This window comes from Leptonotus elevatus, chromosome 15 (genome assembly GCF_054856555.1).
Source record: "Leptonotus elevatus isolate MCC_2025b chromosome 15, RoL_Lele_1.0, whole genome shotgun sequence".
Lineage (NCBI taxonomy): Eukaryota > Metazoa > Chordata > Actinopteri > Syngnathiformes > Syngnathidae > Leptonotus > Leptonotus elevatus.
Window position 1 is genome coordinate 10,848,488 of NC_141253.1, and position 20,849 is coordinate 10,869,336.

The 20,849-nt window shown below is 39.4% G+C and overlaps 1 protein-coding gene across 2 annotated transcripts in view; it reads right to left on the bottom strand.

Moving 5' to 3' along the window:
* brinp1 (bone morphogenetic protein/retinoic acid inducible neural-specific 1) overlaps positions 1 to 20,029 on the bottom strand; it is a 154,798-nt gene extending 134,769 nt beyond the window's left edge. Inside the window, exons 1-3 of one of the 2 annotated variants that reach the window (XM_086096939.1) lie at positions 19,887 to 20,019; positions 19,706 to 19,766; positions 17,500 to 17,686 (exon numbers count right to left, since the gene is read on the bottom strand). The gene's annotated coding sequence lies outside the window, so the exon portion shown is untranslated. Of the gene's footprint in view, positions 1 to 17,499; positions 17,687 to 19,705; positions 19,767 to 19,886 lie in introns of both variants that reach the window. The other variant, XM_086096940.1, reaches the window with a different exon arrangement.
* Between the last annotated feature and the right edge of the window lie 820 nt (positions 20,030 to 20,849).

The window sequence follows — 20,849 nt, forward strand, 5'->3', positions numbered from 1 at the left end:
TACACTTTGAGAGAAGTTGCACAAGGCGGACGTAGGCGTGTCGATCCAGATTGCGTAGATCTGCATACCATGGAGAAATCCCTTTCTCCTGCACCCTATTCCGCCTGCGCTTCCCTGTGAGGTTACCCTCAGCAAGAAACGCCCTCTTGACGCAGGTTAGAGCAGCCATTCCGAGTGTTAAGATTGGAAATAGAGTGCACTTGACCTCCTGCCTTTGAAATTCTCCCACTGCCACCGTATCACCCCCCCCCCCCCGCCTCCCCCGAGCTGTCTCTTTTTTTTCTTTTTGCAGCTCAGAGGCTTTTGCCACAGGGCTCGCCGTTTCATTTCTCACTTCCCTTTCTTTCTAAGATGGACGGGAAAGCAAGCGCTAGCTGCCATGTTGTTGCAAATGACATTGTGCCAGTGTCGAAAATGCGCAAACAACCTCGCAATAATGTGATTTCTAAAAAAAATAAAAATCCAAACTCACCAAAATACTTGACTGAATGTCTGTGACAAACATGCAATTTATTTCTAGTGCCTTTTAAAATAAGTGTTATTTATATTTAAGCTGCTTAAAGTAAACTGGAAAAAGCTTCAGCGCCTTATCGTTCTGTTGCCAAATTACGCAGCTCACTGGACGTGTCAGCAGAATATAAATATATTTTCAGGGCATCCTTGGCTTATGACTTCTGTTTCTACAGTGGTGTAACCTGAATTTGCACACAACCCAGACTTGTATTCTATCGCTAACCCACGCCTAAGTAGTAGTGAAGTTATAATTACAGGAAAACATTTCTAATGAATAACTTAAATAAAATGGGAAAACAGTAACTGAGAGGGAGAATGTATCCTTAAGATGTGCAAACTAGTTCATTGCGTACAAAATGACGTATGTCGGTACCATTCTAAGCAGAGAACTCCTTTGCATACACTAGGGTGAGCAGATTTTCCAAATGAAAAACTGTGACGCCGATTATAAATGCCAAATATCCCGAACATACCCACAAGACAGGCATGCATCGACAAGCGCATCAACAATCGTGAGCCTCCTTAATAATTTGCAAAAAAAGAAGGAACAAAATGTTGTAGAAGAAGAAATACAAAAAGTTAGGATAGCAGTTAGCTTAACTCCAAACAACTAGTTGGTCCTTGATTGATCATTATTCACTACGTTGCACGTATTAATCATGGAGTCCCAACTCCGTGTTGGCCACACACACACAAGAATTTGTAATTATTAATATTGAACTTTTTTAGCATCATTGTTTGTTAGCCCAGCAGGTCGGGAGGGTCTATCACTGTAAACACACCCAACACTACAGGTTAATCTATTAAGATCTAACATTATCCTACAATCGGGCTATTGCTGACTTAAACAACGACAGTTGAAATTTTGCCTTCCTCTCAGCATTAAACCAGAAATACCGACAATCGGAAATGTCAATCAACGACACAAATTGATTATAGTTCCCGTTCCCTCTTCATGACATGTATCTTCAAAAGTTGAACAGTTTTACTGGATTTTAATCATTCTTAAATATACATTTTTATACAATCATCAATGTTAAAATGTCACACATTTACCTGTGTTGTTAATAAAGCTTTAGTTTTTGTTTTGTTTTGTTTTTAAATGAATCCCTGAATAGGCTTGTAAAGGGAGTGGACATTTTTCTAAATGACGCTTTGGGAAATGTGTCATTTATGTTTAAAAAAAGAAAAAAAGGGATACAGTTAGCTTTAAATGACAACTTTACAAATAAGCAAACTGTGTAGCAAATGTAGTACAATGAACACACTGCTATTCGTGATTTGCTATTCACAAATGCAACTACTTTCTTATGTGGAACCGAACCTCAGCTGTTTTCTGAAAAACTCTCTTATTTGCAACTTTTGTGCTCTTTCTATATAATGCTCGAAGATGCTGTCAAATCGCCGATTAATTAGAAAGTTGCAACTGGTGCCAAGGAAATATGTTAAAGTGATACGTTACCAAAGTATTTGCATACTGGGGCGGAGCTAAGCTTAGCCCGGAGTCATGATGTAACGTAATGTAATTTAAGATGGGTTTGATATTATATTTAAGTGTTTTGGGAACAAAGTGTGTTTAAACTACTAATCAACTATTAATTCGGCATTTTTGAATATTTGTGGCAGGGCATCAATTGATCTTTTGTTGTTTTGTTTGCTTTTCGCGGCAAGGGCATCAATAGTGGGTGTTTACTGTACTTTAAACAGTTTCTTACAATGAACACGAAAACAATCATAATAGATAAATAGCTTAAATTTCTAGATACAGCATTCCAAGACTTGTCAACTATGAACAATCCTGTGATTCTGCAAGCCTAGGCCTGACTGGATGTATTTTTAGCGCTAACGTGATCAAGATTGTTGTGCAGCAAACTGTGCATTTTTTTTCCCCCCTGCTAACGACTGCTCAAATGTGCTGTGTTGCTTCTTCTGCGCCCTACATGGGAGACGTGGCGGCATGCTGAGTGTGCACGTTGCGAGAACACGATCCAGCACTGCTAAGCTTCACCTGGACCGCTTTCTCTCTGTCATTACCACTAACAACAGTGGCTCCATCAGCACAGGCTGCACCCGCAGCATCTGTGGGAATATAATGCTCTTGCGCTCCTCATGGACTCATGTCAATGTAAAGGTGGCCGCCCTCTAAGAATTGATTGTTTGGAATCCACACTGTAAATCTATAGCATGTATGTGTGCATATGTATAGTAAACCGGCAAAGACGAACATGCAGCTAACACCAATTCCAGTACCAAAAGATACTAAAATCTGGTTTCCAAGTTCCTATGCAATATGGAAAAGTATGGAAATAAATGATCAATTTCCAGACATTAAAAACTGTGGAAAATGAAAAATAAAGTGAAACATATTTATGCTTCCATACTATTAGATTATAAAATACGTTTTTTTTTGTAAAAATGTATTGTTTCCAAAAAACATTTGTGTTATTTATGTATTTTTCCTGATAATCTGTATAAACTGTTGTCTACTAATGCTGTCTATGTCCTGGTCATTATTTTGACACTTTAGTGCATCTTTGTTGAAAGCGTAAATTTCTGTGTGTCGCCATCTTCAGGTTAAATACTGGGAGAAACACAATTGCTGTCCTCTCATTGGTTGATAGGGGTGTGCCCAAAAAATCAATTCTCATAAGAATCGCGATTCTCATTTAGTACGATTCAGAATCGATTTTAAATATCCCCAAATCGATTTTATTTAAATTATTTTATACTGTCTTCCCTTTGTTTGTGTGTGCCTTTATTGGGAGCGCTGTTCATGTTGTACCCGATTTGGCCACTTATGGGCAGTGTGGTTCCACGCGGTCTGATACACTGTTAAATTGTAGCCACATTAGAGAGTAGAAGGAAAAAGTCACGATCAAGTTATTCCAATAAAAGTTGTTTTTTTTGCAGCGTGGAGCCATTATTTTGAGTGATAAAAGTGCCGCAAGTAGCGCACTAATTGGCATTAGCGAGTCAAACTGGAGTAGATCATTATGATTCCTTGAGCATCTATAAATTGGAGCAAAAATCAGTGTCAATCAAATCATTTTGAATCAAAAATCGTCTGTAATCGAAAATATATTCTGAATCGAATCGCACACCCAAAAATCGGAATCAAATCGAATCGTGAGATTCAAAGATTCCCACCCCTATTGATTGAGCACATCACTTTATGAATCCGACACGTTGGTGTAAGCCCAACGGTCCTCCAAGCAGCGTCCCTTTTGAGCATTGTTTTCAAATATTAGTGAGGGGTGGAGCAAGAGTCTGGTAGGGGGTTGAGTTACATTTTTAGTCCACTGACCAAAACATATTCTATATCTGTATAATCCAGTGCAAATTTACACCATTGACAACTATTATCCTTCTAAAAACAGAAATTTAATAAATGCCTTGATAAAGAAAAGCACACCATGGTGTAAAATCCATTTCAGCACGCAGTAAAAATACAAATAAAAAAATGGCGCAGGAGCAGCAACAATAAAATGGCAAATGTCAGTTGAACCATTGAAACAATCTATAATCTATGGACCAAATATTACATCAATGCTAGATTCTGTGTTTTGAAGTGCACACGATTACCATATCAGCAGTCGAACTGAAATCTGACAGAAATACAAACGATTCCTACCGTATGCTTGAGAAACACTCATCGTGCTGCGCAGGGTTTGTGTGCTAAAACGACATTTCAGCTATTTTGTTTTCAATGGGTTGATTTGTGTTTCTTTATTCTCAGTTCTAACACTACGGATCTATCCATCTGTCTCCTCTTTTCTCCAAGGAACAAACAATATATAAGATGATTGAAACGGCTACGCTTGGTGTTATATACTAAAATTAGGAGGAGAAGACTGGCAGGGTGTGCTAGAGGTTTAGTTCATATTCAACAACTTAAATTAGTTTTTTTTTATGTAGAGAAAAGCGCTCAAGTTTCTTGCTAGGTTGAAATCAAAAGAGATATTGGAACACACACTCCAGTCTTGACTTTATCGCCATTGGTTGATTTGTAATTCGCAAATATCCCAAAAGCAAAACAATTCATTTTTGTCTTGATTGTGTTTTATTATTGTTCAAAGTCAGCCCATGGGGTGAAACATGAAAGTCTTCCAATTTCCCGTCGGAAAAAATGTTGCATTGAATTACACAAGGAAGAGGCAGTTTTGGAGCAACATGGAACAATATTGCCAGGATATTGCAGTGAAACAAACTTGAGTTAAAAACTGAAGTAAAAGGACTGCTATGCACAAATGCAGAGAAACGTGGCACAAATCTTCACATAACCTATGATTTTCTTTCATACTATAAATGTTTGTTGGAATGTCATATTATTTAACTCATTTGCTCCCAAAAATGTATAAACACGTTCTATTTTAAAATTTGCCATGGTCCAAAAAACGTATTTTTACGTTGTTTTTCTCCAAATATTTTTATGGTAGAGCATACAGAAGGCTTTGATGCAGAAGAGGTCGCTTCAAGCAATGGTAGTTATTAGAGTATTAGAGATCAGCCATGTTGCAACAAGCTCTTTTCCCCAGTGTTTTCACCGGGTTTGTGAATAATGACAAAACTTAGCTATATTCTAAGGCTAATTGCTGCAAAACGGAAACAGATACAAATGTACTTCTTTTTTTTTACCCGATGAAAGAAGAGACTCGAATCGTTTGGTAGGTTCCATGTTTTTATAGCAATAGAACACAATATTCTGTTGGGCCTTGCAAAATCTGTCAAAATCCAGTAAAACAGCCGGGAGCAAAGGGGGTTGCTTCAGTGAAAATGGCTGGGAGTGAAATTAATGTGTCCATGTGTAAAGAATTGTGTCAATTAACTGACACAATTACACCTACAGTATTACCCATTTAGCACTAATGGGAAAAAGAAAACGTCTAAGGGAGGAACTTCTGAGGATCTACGATATGCTAAATATGCATATTTAAGTTTACAAAAGGGCTAATATTGAATATAATATTGACTATAATATATTGTAAGACACCTCATTTAAATGAATCTCTTTATAATGGTAGGTGCTGCTGTTTTGGCTAGCAACATTGTTCATATGAACTCTGCAGTCAACTTTTTAAGGCCCGAGATCATGTATACTTTTTTTTTTGCTGATGGGGGGGAAAAATGAGGAGCCCATTTGTCATTGCTTTTTGTCCAGCTGTCCATGGTCCACCTATGGGATTTTAGAACGAATCCGTTCCCATATGTACCCCCCTTAAAAATCCTTGCACCAAGCCATTGGGGTTTTGAAGTCATATAATTGCATTCAACTTTTATCATCTGTCAACTTCCATTTCTCCTTCAGGCTCATGTATCCCTCAACAGTCTCCGTCACTCCAATTTCCTCGGAAATACAATTCAAACACGTTGGCCTTGTAAGAGGTGTGCTACATGATGACCATGTGTCGAGATTAAAGAATGACTACTCCGCTTCCTGACGGGAGAAAATAGCATTTCTATAATTACTGATAAAACCAGCGCACTTCCTCCTTCCTCCCTGTCCGCCTGGCCTCCGTGTCAATGTGCAGGGCTGAGTGATTTAAGCTGAAAATGGTCCTAGCCAGGCTGCTTCCTTCCTTGGCAGTGCTGATATTGCGGTTTAGTTGAGGGAATTCAGGGCCAATTGACCAGCTTTTATTCACTTTCCAATTGCAGACTCTTTTGAAGTGAGACGGCGCCGTACCCCAGCCGGGCCGCCTCTCACAAAAAAGGAGCGCGCTCCGCAACAAATCGCGCAGATACTATACGCCTGTGAACATTTAGTACGGCTCCTGCCTCGACATTTCGACTTTGTTGTATAACCCGCAGTGGCTGCACAACAAAGCGCAGCGGGTTAGTTTTTTCTATCTTTATGCTGAGTGATACACGTGTGCGATGCTTTGCCAAGACTGAACCGCTGCGATTGTTTGTTATTAGCCTCAACGGCACCGGATGGAACCCCAATGTGAGTGGTGTCCGACAGCATGAGGTGGCCTGTGCTTGCACTACAAAAAAAAAAAAAACATCGTCAAAGGACTCTCAACATAATAAGGTACCGATTGTGTCATGTTTTATTCATTTTCCAGCACAGCGTCCTAGTGGTTCAGGGTTCAAATCCAAGCTACAGTGGTTCCTGTATAGAGTTTTCATGCTGTCCCTGAGCTTGTGTTAGTTTCTGTAAATATTTCATTTTGACTTGCAAACTGCGATGAAAAATTACTTATTCCGAGTCCCCTGTGATTGGTTGGCAACCAGTACAGAATTAACTCTTAGCTTAACCTGCCTATCCTCATGAGGACAAGCACTTCCGAAATTGATGGATGGATGGAGCCTAACTCACCCCGGTTGTACTTGCTATTCACTAGGAATATCCTTCATTGGTAAAATGAATAAAATAGGGGTGTCAAAATGTGTGCGTTAAAATCGAGTTTAAGTCTATTTTTTTTTTCATGACTGGGATCCACTTGTAATTTGCAATGAATAAAATGGGCATGAGCCAATGAGTTACTTCATGTTCAAATTAACTTTGCTCTTAATTTGAAATGAAAAAATGTATTGTTCCTGTCATCAACATCCAGTGTGAAACGCAAATGCCATCTACTGGCAGGAAAATCACCTCAACAGAAATTGATGGCTGAAGGATATGCCTCTAAATTGAGGTGGCGCAATGCTACTCCCCCTCTGGGATTAGCAGATTAACATATGGCTGGCTACTTGTAAGAGAGCCACGCTGCACGGTGGGCGCGCTGCAAGGCCATCTATGGTATCAATTAAGTATTGCGATACCACTTAATGGATCGATACTTCGGATCGTGTGAACAAGTATCTTGAAACGATATTTTGTCCCAGCCCTATTATTTAACAAGCGTACTAAAAACTTGAAAACGCAATTTTATTGAACATGAAGAACAAAATATAATATGCACAATTAATTTATGATTAATCCCAAATTAACTACGGGAATCATGAGATTAATTACAATTAATGCATTTTAATAGACTGACAGCCCTACAATAAACACAGTAATTGGTGAATTAATTGCTATATAAAGGTGTGTGCATTCTTCGCTATTTTAAAAAGCTTCCAACGTGTCTCAATGACATTTCTGTGATATGCTTTCGTTTAAATACACCATGAATCCAGTGGCAGCTCCGAGTGTGAATAAAAATAATAATAATGAGCTGCCATAAAGACTGCAAAGATATGGATCGTATTTTCACAAGAGAAGACAGTGCTTCACAATTAAGGTGCCAAATTATGCTTGTTAATTAGGGTAGTCGTTCCGTGTATGTGCGCATAGCTCTGAATACTGCAGTATCATACGCCACAGCTTTGCTGCATCGTGCCTAAACATTCTCCTAAACCGAGAAGTAACAGACACTAGCTCGCTTTAATGGTTCCGATGCGATGACTTCAATGGGGTGTGGGTTTCGCAGTTTCTTATTGCACTACAGTGAACTACACCTTTTTGATATTCACAAATTCACTTATTTGCATTTTTTTTCCTGTGGAACCTATCCTTAGCTATTTGCATTTTTGCTCTTTCTTTAGATGACACACGATAGCAGTGACTGTCAAAATAGGTCAGGCTAACAATTGACAGAAATCTTGTTATTCTTTGACATTTTTACGCATTTCGAAAAATGACATACATTTGCAGTTTGGGTGCATTTTTTTTCAAAATCTGAATTTAAGCCACTTATTATAGGCTAAGGTGAGATTAATGTGAAATAATGAAATGTTTTTTGGGATAATAGCTTGTGGTATAAAGTTGAAACCATTTATATAGGTATGGATTTTTTTTTAAATGGTAGTGGGTGGCTTAAAGTAGCACTAAGGAACTTTTCAACCTTGATAAAATATATTCATAACTCTTCTGATAAAACATTGACTTAAAACTAGTTGAATGGTACCTTTGCCATGGCCTGAGGAGGTCTGTATCATTTTTACTGGCATTAAGCAACTTTGAGGAGGATGGTAGGAACACAGCCACACAAAAAAACTACAAATGTGCTGACTGCTTTGTGACATACGTCAAAAGTTACCCTGGATGAAAGGACAGTCAAGCATCAACATTGATCTGGATTTCACTCGCTGGCGTGAGCTAAAAAACGACCCAATGCGCTTGTCCACATAGGAAATGTGAACTTCCGCTTTTGTCCATATGGTGCCACCATAATCAATGTACACTGAAAGTTGCCTAGTGTTGCTTTAAGTGCTGGCATTTTTTATTTTATGTATTTTTTTGCTGTTCACAGCAGGGGAAATTGCAGGGGTTTATTTTACTTTGAAGTGGAACCAGGGCGAGCAATCATGTACCGTTGGCATTAGCATGATAATGTCAACTTCCTTTTCCTCGTGCTTTGCAGTTTCAACTAGCTGAGCTGAGCCAACACTGCCGTGCTCGGAGCTTTTGTAGAAACATGTTCATTTATTCAAGAGTTGTTTTTTTCCCCCCCACACTTCACTAAGAGCTTGTGCAAATGCATGACTCTGCATTTTTAGCATTGTGGGTGCTATTTTTGTGTCACTTCATCCAGGACAGAGCTCGCCGCAGCACTTAGTCTCCACTAGCTGCGTGCCGAGACTCGGAACCACGAGATGACAGCAAATTCTTGTACAAATGCTCAAATCGTAAAACACATAACGTAATACATGATAAGGTATTAAATTAACACTGCATTGAGGAGTGGCTACTCCATGAGGGGGGGAGGGGGGGGGGGAATCCCTGGACCTTCAAAAAACACGACAGAGGATGAAAGTAGCCCTCTCAAATCATATTCCCTTTGTGACACTCTAACCTTGGCACAGAGAATGTTCATGGACAGAAAAAGGAGTTCAGCAGGGGTCGTTTTTAAATTAAGGGCTTAAAAATGTTTTTATAATCTAGCATTAAGTCCTAAACCTGTCTCGTAAATTTGCCGCACCACATTACTAATTCATTGCATTCCGCGTTTTCTCCAGCCTCAAGTTCTATAGCTAAATATTCAATGCCAGATCCTTTTTTTTCCCACAGAAACCATGCTGACAGCTGACCTCACCCTCATTCTTGTAAGTAAACCAACTTTTATCATTCAGTTTTAAATGATGTAGACGGAACTCATATCGCTTGTCCTCATTAGGGTCGTGTGTCTATCCCAGCTGACTTTAGGCAAGAGGCGGGGTACACCCTGGACTCGTTTCCAGCCAATCGCGGGGCACGTCCCGCCTATTGACAATTTACTGTACAGACTTCAGTGAACCTAAACATGCATGTTCCTGCGGAAAGGAAGCTTCAACATATGCAGACTCGAAGGCTGGAGTTGAGATTCCAAATCAAGCCCTCAGAACTGTGCGGCTTGTGACGTCGCGTGTGTTTGGGAGTCACACACGTGACGCGGCCCATTTGCCTCAGTATCTCTGAGAATGCAGGTGAAAAAGTTAAACTGCTTAGATATGGTGACAGAGCTAACCTAAGACACAATAAATATCTTATCATTTATAAGATCTCAACTATTGCCTAAGATGAAGGGCAAAAAAATTGTGAGCATGTTAAGTTAAAGGTATGGTTACATCCGCAAGAAGAATAAATCAACAACTGTATAATAATTATTTGTTAGCTTTTAAAAACATTCCTCACCCTTAGGCGAGTCTCGTTTAAATGCAATAATGCCAGAGCCCTCGGGTGCCGTTTGCCTTCCAAACACGATTCCTTTTCATTTACATGCAAAATTTAAAAAAAAATCATTGGACCCAAACGAGCAGAAACGGACGGGTCGCCATGGTTAAGTCCAACTTTTTTTCCCCCTCATTACTTATTCTTAAAAGGCAGATTTACACCGGATGATAAAGTAGAAATTAAGGTGGAGATGTGTGTGGTAAGTGGGGTCGGTTTTACCATAGCAACAGGCCAGGAAGTAACATTCACTGACCACAAATGTGCATTAATTGCTATCCAATCAATGCTCCCCACTGGGTGGATGTGACAGGATGTGGTTAGTGAGCTCCAAAGCTCACATCCAGATGTGCTAATGGCCAGTCCGTTGAGAGAAATGCTGACTTAAAATGACAGATTTCATTGTCATTTAATGTGCACTGTGGCAGATTTTTAACCACGGCCTCGCTCAACATGCGCCGAGTAAATGACAAACACTCGCGTTACATGATTGCTCGGTGAAGTTGTCAATATGGTGGCGGTGCGGGGGTGGATATGTGTTGTTTTTACACACAATATAGTGCATGAGCTGCTGCCACCAAGAGTGTTCATGTATTTTTTTGTCTTTAATCTGGGTGAGCTCTGCTTTCATAAGTAAAAGCAAGCAGGCGGAGAATTGCCAAAGTGTGATGATATTGGGGTTGACAAATTATAGCAATAAATATTGGATGGAGATATCAACTCTGAATAACAAGTGTTAACACACAGGAATAGATATCTCGTCGAACGAATGAATGAATGAATGGCTACAGACAGTTTCTATCTATAACAATGGTTCTTAACTCATTCACTGCCATTGATGAGTATAGACGTCAAAAATGCATGTGAACTATTTCTATTTATAAATTTTTCATTTCATTTCATATTTTTTATTGTGCATTAATAACAGATATAAAATTATCATGCGATTAATTATGATTAAAAGGCCCTTATTTTTATTTTATTTTTTTAATTAGGCCTGTCAGGCAATTTCTTTTTTTAATTGTAATTAATCACATGACTTCACTAGTTAACTAATGATTAATCGCAAATTTTATATCTGTTCTAAATTTACACCCAAAAAAATAATAGGTTTTCATACTCTTGTTAGCAAAAGTGGAAGTTTTTTTTAAACTAATAGAAATAGTTCAAATGAATTTTTGACGTCTATAGCCGTCAATGGCAGTGAATGAGTTAAACTGGGTTAGATTGTCTAAGTCTATCAATAAATAATACTGAATTCCATAAGAGGCAACTGATATTGCATCATCATGCTATATAGTCACTGTGCTCGTAGGAAGAGCTGACGTGGTTACAGGTTGCCTCTTCCTCTCTCGTCGCCTACAAACACCTGCGCCTCTTCAGGCTGACAATAAATCCCCTCCCATAACCATTTCTGTCTCCCAAGTCGTTCGTTTGGGCTCACCTGTGCACGAGCTGAGACAGATCATGATTTATCTGCGGCGCACACAAAAAAACATTTTGGTGCTCCTGCTCTTATCTCGTTTTAATTTAACACCTGCAGAGTTTTTCTTTTTTTTTTGTGTGTGTGAAATATTAATACGAAGATACTTAAAGCTATGAAGAGGAGCTCTTGTGAAAATCAGGATATTTACCTTGAGAATAAGCACTATATCATCACTGTAATTTATATAAATCATTTCAAGCTCACCCTCAAATTACAGCTCCCGGAGTAAGAATTAAAATAACCGCACACCTCTCTGGAAACGTTTCATTAAAAGGGGGAAACAATTATTAAAAGCCTCATGAAGGCAGGATTAATGACAATATTTTTACATCCCTAATTAATTGGCAAGTGAGTTGGTATCATCCCCATAATCAAGGCCAAATTACAACCTCCTTAGTCTTTCTACATTTGAGACTTTGATTGAAACTATAGGCTGCACACTGTATAAATAGGCTACATCCAATCATATAATTAGTAAGTAAAGGCTCAGCCTAATACCCAAAGTCTTGTGGTCCATATCAGGTGAATGCGGTGGCCAATTAGGCTTTGAGCTTATGAAGTTCAGCTTGATAACGATCGGGACCAGAAGGCGCTGCATTTTCCATTAATTGAATAAGCATTATCATTCATCAAGATCGGTTGGCAATTTCTGAACAATTAAAAATGGGGTGTTGCAATAGTATGCAATACTTGATGATTTTAAAATTCCACGTGTTCACATAGTCGCATCTTTTGCAAATGCTGCTGTTAAAAGCACCGCACGCATTTTGCATCACTGACTACTGTCTTGTCTGATGCACAGCTTGAACATCAAGACTCTTGCAAATACAGCAAAATGGCTTTTGAACTACTTCCCATATAGTGACTGATAAGCAATTTTAACTTCAAGGGCCCCGTTTTCGTGCCCAGTGCAAGTCCAGCACAAAGCGCAGTCTTACTGTGCGCATGATTGAGTAGTCTTTCTTTTGGTATTTTGTTTGACGAACGCAGACAGATGAGAGCGTTTTGCACCGTTGTGGAATGGAACGTACCAGACTCTGGCCAATCGAAGCGGCTCCCCTCATTCGCATTAACTCATTCAATCCCAAAAGTGTGTAAAAATGTTTTTTTCTTTTTTTTTATGTCTGTGTTCCATGCATGAGACTGGCACACGCAAAGTGTGTTTATACATATAAAAAGATGCAAATTTAGTCGGTCGGTCAGAGGGGTGCTATTAAGATATTTTTAAGACGATAATGATAATGTATCATTCAATGAATTAACTTCTACAGTGGTTCAGATGGATTGTCCAACGCTGTTGTCATATTTATGAATGACATACAATGACATCCACCATACACGCCAAATCTGTCTGCCTGCGCCTCGATAAAAATCCACAAAAATCGCGTTACACCACAAGTTAGACCTGGCTTTTGAGCATCTAAAATCGAGTCTACTTTTTGTTGCCTAATTGCTAGCCCCGCCTACAAACACAAACTGTCCCATAGACTAGACTTGCCCCCAGCATGACAATGCGCCGTTTTTTACACGCCTATCTACAAAAAAAAAAAAAAACAAGACTCACATATAGAACAGCTTTTGAATCAATATGCAATGTAGGGGCTAATACAGTACGTAACTTTGACGACTTACAGAGTGGCTGTTCCTGGCATGTGTAGCCGTACTGGGATTAGCCACCAGAAGTGGTTCCCTAATGCAAAAAAAGAGCAACCCGATAGATTGACGTTGTGGTACATAGTCGATTTTTGTCCATGAGAATGTAGCCTGAATGGTGATTCACAAGTGCTTGCACTAGAAGCCGACAACATGCTCACGAAACGGAATGCTAATCTCACGCACAGCGCAAATAAAATGACAGCACGACACTTGACATGTTTGCAAAACACAAATACAACTACTATTACTGCAACCGGGAACAATAAAAACACACGCCACTAATTCTATCACAATGTGCAACAACAAACCAAACTATGTTAACGAATTCACTGCCAGCCCAGTAAAAATGAAGCTTTGACGTCTATAGCCGTCTATGGCAGTGAATGTGTCGTTTCACAAATTGTTGCTAGGCATGATGAGAAGTGCAGCGTGTAGCGTGAGGGGAACTGCAGGGTTTCCCCCAGTGCTTAATTTGGCTCCCCAACACTCCGTCAGGCTAAGTGTCGTTTATTTTTGATTTATGTGCTGTAAGAGTTGTATTTTTTAATCTGTTTGTTGCCCTAATTCAAATTGCATACTTTGCTGATTTCTTAATTTAATACATTTAAGTCAGTGCGTAAGTGTGTTCGTGGGGGTGAGGGCTGGGCTGGTGCCAAAGTGGGGCGTGACACGGGGCCCCATTCAAGCCAAAAACGCAATTGGCTCATTTATATAGAAGAAAAAACAACTTTTGGATCGATGTCCTTTGTTCTATACGTAACGAAGTGCAACTATTTCTACTGCAAGTTCATTGTTCATTTAGGGCTTTGGGGGCAGCTGTAACGAATGCAAATGCAGCTCTGTAAGAGGTGTTGCCTACTTTGAAGGGAGAATGAACAAGGCTATAGCAGCGGAAAGTGAAAGAAAGCGAGAGAGAGAGAGAGAGAGAGAGAGAGAGAGAGAGAGAGAGAGAGAGAGAGGACCAAATCTGACTCTTCAGAGGAGCATTTGCGCACAGTGGAAGTCTCAAAAATTTATAAAAATAAAATGTCTCTATTGTGATCATTTCCTGCGCCTGCCTGGGTTCCCAAAAGGCTCAGCACAGACTTCAGTTTTCAAACCGCCTTTTTACTTGAATGGCGTGCAGAACTGCAATTAACTACGAGACTGAGATTCTTCACAGCTTAAAATTATTCATACGCTGGCCAAATTTTTAGTTCAAGTGTGGTTTTTGTGTGTCGAATCCTCTGGCTGATAATGACATGAGAAAGTGTACAAAAGTTTTGTTCAAGATCATTTAAATTATTGCTGCTATCAACTGAAAAGGAAACACGTTGCCAGTTACAAGATAAAAAGAATATATATTATTAAGAAAGTGTCAAATATGATTTCATATTTACAATTAACGCTTAATCAATATTTTTTTATACAGTATAGCTTCAATATGCATCATTTCATTGTGTCAAAATTAATAAATAATAATAAATGCTTTGCCCCTAATAAATGTCCTTTTTATCCAAATGAGGGACAAACGTTTGAAAAGTTAACGAATGATGATTCTTGATAAAGATTTGTTCAAGGTCGCAACGTTCACTAAACGTTCTCTCACCAACAGTTTCAATTGGTTTTTTTCTTGCCCAACCATTAAAACATTTGGCAAACGTCTGGTGCTTAGAGGATGTTTAGCAAACATTGCAACCTTGAACAGACCCTGAATAATCCGGACAGGAAACTAACATTTGCTAGCATCGCAAACACTCAGCGGAATTGGGCATTTATTGTACAGTTTCTCTAGTCGATTTGTCATCATTCTCCATTTATGATCGTAATTCAAAGTTTGGAAAAAGACAAGAAATTCTCTCAGTTGTGGCCGCTGGAAAGTTGAAAAAACATTTCACCGATTGACAGGAAATTTGATGCTATGTCTATTATGCCAGGATGCACGAAAAAAAGCTACAAAGTTGGACTCCTTGATTCAACCATTTTGAGTGAATTTGGCCTGGTGTTCTCGGGAAGAATCACTCATTTCAATAGTAAAACTGTGGCTTACAACATAATTAAATGTACTTTTTAGGAATAAAACCTCTGCTCGTTTTTAATCAACACTTAAGCTAACTATGCTAATGTATTTTGATGTTGGTCTTGATGGTGGTACCTGGTGAGCGAGTATTTTTTGAGGTGGTACATAGGTGATATAAAATGTCTGAGATCCACTGCTTTAGGAAATATCGACTTTTATTTTTCCATGAAAAGAAATGACTTTTAGAGGGCCTCAATTTGCCATAAACAGACAAAAAAATAATTGTATCGTAGTAAAAATGTAAGTAAACAAACAAACAAAAAAGCCTCCCAAACCAGTTTTAGCCTTTAACTCAAAACTGGGTGGATATGTTGCTATAACAGCACACATAAAACAACAAGACACATAAAAACCGTACAGACCTACAGTATGCTCATAATTAAACAGGAAGTCAACCACAGTAGTTTGAAGCAGCCATTTTGGGAGCATTCCAGAGTTCATACTTCGACAAAATCTGTCTAATAAAAAAAACAAACACTTGCCTTCACGTGGTCATATATTCATTAAATATATTATTTATAATGAAGAAGCCACCCTGAGGTGATCCAAAGTCAACTTTTTTTTCTTTTTTTTCTTTTTATATAAATAGTCCTAAAAACTCTCTTCACCAGCATGAAATCTGCTCGAAATGTTTACGCACAAAAATAACAAGAAGCCGTGGCTGATATTGAACAGGAAGGAAAGTTCACCATTTTGATTTGAATCAATTGTGCCATTGATAAATTGAATAATGGGATGAAATTTCACTTTGCATTTCCCGATGACTGTTTCTTAATCAATTACAGTATTGCCGTAGCATTTGATATTGTTTAGTGATTAAAAACAACGAAGCAAGATTTAAGCAATATCACACAAGAGTGATTGATGCTGTACTCGCCAAACTTTCTGCAACTGATTAAGTCAAATCAGATATTTGCAAATGTCTTGTTTCGATTAAATTCAAAACAATCAGTTTGTTTTCATGAAGGACAACAGAAATCAATACATAATTACCGTTGAGCCAACAGCTTTAGTTCATACTTAGTTTTAAGCTTGAATACACACCAGTGACCAGCGCTGACAACATTCCTTGAAAGATACCATCTACACTGGGTCATCTAAAAGCCACGCCGCAAATACAGCTTGAAGCCAACGCTGGCATTTTCGTGACACGGGGATCCTTGTGAATACGGTTGCGGCACTTGGCAAAAATGAAAAGGCCACCAAATCGAACGAGACATTGCGACTATAAGGCAGCGGGTTTTCACATGAAGGGAGGCCAGACAATGATCACAGAATGTATTTACTCTGCTGTAAATACAATGCTGTCTCATGCGACATGAAAAAGAAGCGGGGAGGCGGGGTTGGGGGGGGGGGGTGTTCAGCAAGTAAAGCTTGGAATCGCTCCGGGGAGCTGTTTTTTTCCCCAACAGAAGCCTATTCTGTGGCGTTGATATCGGGGGATCATTAGCAGCCATCTCGCCTTGGGCCAGAAGCGTGACACCTTTAGTGGAAAAGAGCAGGAGCTCCCCTCGCAGTGAGCCGGTGGAACAGCACAATCAAGGTAAACTTTTAGGTGAGACAACTTTCCAGTGACATGCCGGGTTATATAGTTCAGATGGGTTTTATTAAAAAAATAAATAAAAAAAAGTAATAATACCTGGAAAATGTGTTTTTGTTTTTCTATTTTAGACAGATTTAGGTGTTTATTTGAATGGAAAATCAGCAGAACTTTAACTCTCATCCTGAACGAGAAGAGTGTGTATCAAACAAAAATGTCCTTGGTCTGTTTTGTGTGCATGGTGAGACATTTTGAAAGTTGGTGCTCGCTCACATGACTATAAAAACAAGAACACACCACTATATGTAATAATTAGACTCTTGTTTATCACACACACACATACTGTATGTGTATAAAGACTTCCCAACCGGCAGATATGTTTTCATCCCATTTCTAAAATATGCTTTACAGGAAGCATGCTTTTTCCATATCCAATTACAGAGATGCGACACACGTGTGGGGAATGAAAATCTGCCCCAGAAACATGGATACAATCAAGTCATTTGCATAAAACGTCTCAAAAAATCAAAGCGCACTGTACTCCGCGATACTCCATGCTGACCGCGCACGTATGCGTGCATACGAGGAGCGAACAAGCTCGCAGCACTCACCTAAATCAGACGCTCCCCTCCAAGTCTCGGCCCCCCGTGTGACTTGCGCGGTCAACAACTTCTGCTGGAGCATCCGGTGCTCGGCGACGGCGATGCTTCTGCTGCTGCTGCTGGATTGCGGCTAATTGGGCAATCCTGGCAATCCTTTTCATGCTCGGGTGGGGGAGAAGAAATCCAAGCTCGGTCGCTATAGTGCACACAGAATGAGAAGAAGAAGAAAGTCCGTCAGGAGGGAGCTCAGTGTGTATGTGTGTGTGCGTTACTCGCTGGGTCTGTATCGTTCCTGTGGCTTCCTGTCACACAGCGGCGGGCTTTGCGGTTGGAGAAGGTGTGTGTGTGCGTGTGATGTGGAGGGTGGGAGGGAGGGGAGGGCTGCGATGCTCAGACTGGAGGCGAGAAAAAAGGGGGAGGGTCCATGCAGACGGCAAAGGAGGAGGGGGTGCGGGGTGCGGACCGGATGAGGTAACCGAGGGGAGGGGTGGGTGCTTAGGGTGGATGAGGACAAGAACCTTATGGTGTATGATTTGGGAATCTTGTCCTAGTACAGCTGGGCAACAACAAGAAAATCTGGCTTGTATAAGTGCCATAACACTTTCAACGTCGTCACAGGGGGAGAGAAAAACATCACACACAAAATGAACCGCTAATGTATCGTAAAAACATATCACACGCACATAATTGCGCGTAACAGTACCTTTTTGATCACAAATGATGAGCATATGGTAGCGAAGCAGTCAGCTGTAACGTCTAATTCAATGTTCTTTTTTTTGTCAAACAGCACCAACAGATGGCCTCAAATGTCAGCCAGTCAAGATCCAAATCAAAGTAACTAGCAGCTATCACAAAAAGATCATGGTTTAACGTGCAAACTTTTTCATTTGAGGGCCACATACAGAAAAATGCAAGAATGGCCCAATATAAAATGATTGCTCAAATTAATCAAGCAAGCAATTATGTATTGCTTATTTTCAAATTAATTTGCCAAACTGCTCTATTGCAGATTTCTGTTCAAATGGCAAATAATTAAGGATTTTTCTAAAATGTTGGGGTTGTCTATGGTCCTGTATCCCACTAGAATTGACAAAAAGTATGAGGTGGAAGAAACTATTTTTGCTTCTAAAGTCATGATCTTCCACCACAATGCTTTGAAGAGAAATTCAATATATTTCTCCATAAATAATTGTACAAGTCATTCCAAATAATTCATGTATTTTTGCATACAATCCTCTCTTCTCACTCTGACAATCTCCAAGCTTTTTATTTATTTATTTATGCATTCATTCATTAGCGAACCTCGTGTGCCGTGTCAAATCTCATTTCTAGTAAATGCTAAGGGCTGCTGAAAAACGGCCCGCGGGCCGTAGTTTGGACACACCTGCTCTTGATGAAAAGCACAAAGAGATGGACTTCAAATGCAGGACACCAGTTATAGAATTCCATTCATCCATCCATTCATTTTCTTAACCACTTATTCCTTTGTTTGCAAATTCCTGGTCAATACATATTTTGGCTTCGAGTCCTTCCGAGCTTATGTCACAATTATGTCAAAATGGTGGTCTTACTCTGTGAAAGGAAGCTCTCCGGTCAGACTTTGAATTGTCGTTTTTGATTATTTAGATTTCAAATAGACTACTCTAACAATTCTGCTTGGTTTACATGATTGTCACATGCAAAAGCAATACAATATGCCGTTTGTTTTCATCGTGTAAGGTGTGTTGCACCAGCGGAAATATCAGAAATGTCTAGATGTTCGGAATTGTCCATAAAGTTAGCTAGTAGCTACAGCAAGAAGCTAAAGTAGCAGTCTAAACGAGAGTCCTATCAAGCTTACTAGCTACTGCAGTCCTGTATTATTAACATGTTGAAAATACAGCAAACTAGCATTTAGCATTATAAGCTAATGTAGGGACAGCACAGCACTGATACTCAAATGTATGACACGTTGCAACATATACAAATCAAAGTCACTTTTTAATTAACTAGTGGTTAGCGCGAGCTGCTAACCTAGCAGTCTACATATGTTGTTTGTCAAACAGCCCAAACATATGGAATCAAATGCAGCCCGCCATTCACAGAATATCCTTATCAAAACCCCGTTGTTTACAAAATGTTCTCAGCGTTCATTCAAACCAGCTAGCATGAGAAGCTATATAGCCATCTACGTGTTCACTCAACACACTCAAACAAAAAAGCCAAACTGACTCACACATCCAGACTCCTTTGCTGGCTATTAGCTAAAGTCAAATCCAGTGAGGTGTGCTGCCATACTACAATAAAAACAAACAAAAAAACTATATATATATATTTTTTGCATTCAAGTCAGCCTTTTCACTAAAAATCTTGGTCCAATTCCACAAATTTGACTCGCTTCAAGAAGTTCGACATACAGTGCGAATCACTAATTGCAGATCCAGAAGCAGAAGGTGTGAGATGTTGAAGAGGCGGGTAAGGAGTCACACTCCTGTGACACGCGTAGGCTGTGTGGACTTTTGCAGCAACACCGAGCGAGAACGTCTGAACATGACACGCTTTTAACAAGCCACGCACCGAGTAGGAAGTCAAGAGGGAGTGAAATGAAAAGATAGCGGTTGCTGTCCTTGGTGCTGAAGTCAACTTTCGAGTGTTGCTGGTTTCATCAGCCACAACATTAGGTACAGCTGAATAAAGTGCTTAACTACTCTACCTTGGGTCAGTTATCTTTGAAAATCAATATTCTTTGTATTATTTTGTGGATAGCGAACGTCAGTGCAGCCTCCAAACTGTGCTAATTAAAAAAAAAAACGAATGGCAGTCTGGTGTTTTCTTGGGGGTGAGACATTGGCTTGGTTTGTATTATTTAACCTAATGAGAAGCTTGAATTAAATATTTTACCCCAGAATAAAATTATGTAAAATAATTCACTTTAGCTTATAATATATAGGATCCTTCAGTAATTTTCTTCATTTGTGTATGCCTCTTCTTTTTTTCTTTTTCTTTTTTCCAAGGTGCGCCAAATCTTTTGGGATGTTGATGGTGAATTGGGGCTTTAAAAGTTTAGAATTGTAACTCAATAGTTATGGGGGGGGGGTTCAGCAAGCCTCCATTATTGGCTTTATTGACATTATTGTGCTCAGTCAGGCCAAACCTATAATAGTAGTGCTTTGCCAACATCTTTTGGCATCAAACTGGCAATCATAAAACATTTGGGTGGCGTCTGGGAACATCGAGTACGGCTGGATTTTTGCATTTTTGGGGGAATCCCAAATAGTGGGTCGGTCGGTGAAACATAATACGCAACAAAATTTGTAACAAATGTCCACAAGTAAGCAACATTTTAGGTACAAATCCTGGTAAAGGTTGAGATGAAATTT